The sequence below is a fragment of the Mobula hypostoma genome, chromosome 16, assembly GCF_963921235.1.
Source record: "Mobula hypostoma chromosome 16, sMobHyp1.1, whole genome shotgun sequence".
In the NCBI taxonomy this organism is placed as follows: Eukaryota; Metazoa; Chordata; class Chondrichthyes; order Myliobatiformes; family Myliobatidae; genus Mobula; species Mobula hypostoma.
Window position 1 is genome coordinate 7,450,067 of NC_086112.1, and position 2,127 is coordinate 7,452,193.

Below are 2,127 nucleotides of genomic sequence, written 5' to 3' on the forward strand. Positions count from 1 at the left end.
GAGAACATTCAGGAGAAGTGGCAAGGCTGAGAATTTTGGGCATGGCTTCCCATCCTGGGGTCTATAGACACCTTGCTTAATGGTATTGGTGCATGGTGTAAAGAAGATTGAGAATCCCTGATTTCATGGAAGTTCAAGAGCTTCAAGTCTAGATAGCTACAGGTACTCCCCCGTCTTTTTATTCTGGCACTTTTCCCCTTCCTTTCCAGTCCTGAAGAAGGTCTTGGCCCAAAACATTGACTGCCCATTCATTTCTATAGATGCTTCCTGTACTGCAGAGTTCCTCCTGCATTTTGTGTGCTTTAACTGAATGCATGCTATTACATTAGAATGCATGAGAGGCCAGAAAAGTGGAGATGATTCAGATCCAGATTTATTTAACACATGGACATCGAAACATACAATGCAATACGCTGTTTGCATTATGACCTAACACAGCCTGGGGATCTGCTGGAGTCAGCCGCAAGTGTTGCCACATGTTCCTGCGCTAACATTGCATGCCCACAATACTCAGCAGAATAATACAGAACATAAAGAAACAGTTGCTGCTATCTGGGATTTTTTATATTCTCTGGTTAACTGCGTGAGTTTCTTTCAGGTACTCCGGTTTCCTCCAACATTCAAAACTGTACAGGTTAGTAGCTTAATTGGTCACATGGGTGTAATTGGGTGGCACAGGCTCACTGGGCTGGAAGTGGCTGTTACTGTTCTCTTATTTATTTATGGAGAAACAGTGTGGAATAGGCCCTTCCGGCCCTTTCAGACAGCCGTCCAGCAACCGCCTGATTTAATCCAAGCCTAATCATGGGACAATTTATGATGACCAATTAAGCTCCCAACCAGTAGGTCTTTGGACTGTGGGAGGAAACTGGAGCACCCGGAGGAAACCCACATGTTCACAGGGAGAACATACAAGCTCTTTATAGGCAGTGGCGGGAATTAAATCCAGGTTGCCTGTACTGTAACGTGTAGTGCTAACCACTATACTACTGTGCTCTATCTCTAAATAAAAAGTAAAGATAAATAAAATAGATCTAAGTTAAATTATCTTGTTATATTAAAGTCACTTCCTTTTTTCTTCCCCAGTTTCTGAGCAAGCAAACCAAGCAAAACAGCACTACTGTAAATCTAATTCAATGGATTTAATTACTTACATGTTTCCTTGCAATAGCCACATTTGTGTACTCTAATTGAAATACTCTGATGTGAGAAATTGCCTTCCATCCGAGCAGGGATTTGATAAAGTTACACCTCTGATAACACCAACCAATTACCCTCTTCTTCACTGCTCCTTGTCACACTGTCCAAAAGATCTGATGACATTTGTAATGTGAAGTTCTGGGCTGTGATCGTGTTGATATCCGAAGGCAATGATGATTAGATAGAGCCTATCAGGAGGCCCAGTGCCAGAAAGGAACAACAGATTCCCCTGCAGAAATTTTCCCAAGACATTGCCAGTTGAAGTAGCTTGACCTCCTAAACACAGCTGCCTGAGAATATTTGGGAAAGGGTGGTCTGCATCTTATGCAAGCAAACCAAATTCCTTTATCACTTTTCATTCAGGCATTCATGCTCCGAATCAGGGGTAACCAACCGGGGCGGGGCGGGGGGGAGGGCTACAGTCCTCTCAGTCAATGGTAAGGCTCCATGGCATAAAAGAGATGGGAAGCCCTGCTGAAAATAATTAAAATAAAGAGAACAATTGCCATAATCTACATGGAGGTTTTTATCTGTGGCAGTCCACAGCTTTAACGGAATAGGACGGCATAGTAACATAGCAGATAACATAACCTGTTACAACAGCAGCTGTAAGACTGGGTTCACTTCCCGTCGCTTTCTGTAAGGAGTTTGTACATTCTCCCGGTGATCATGTGTGCTTCCTCCTGGTGTTCCAGTTTAATCTTGCCTGTAGACTTACTTTTAGTTTACACCTGCCGATTAACGTCCTCCCTCACCTCCATTAATGACCTTAAAGGCAGTACTTTAAGATGAGGCAACACCTCACCTGTGAATCTGCTAGGGCTGTCTATTGTGTCTGGTGCTCCCAATGCAGCCTCCTCGTCACTGGTAAGAGCTGTCACAAAATGGAGTCCACTTCGTTGAGTAACTCCACTCCATCCATCACAA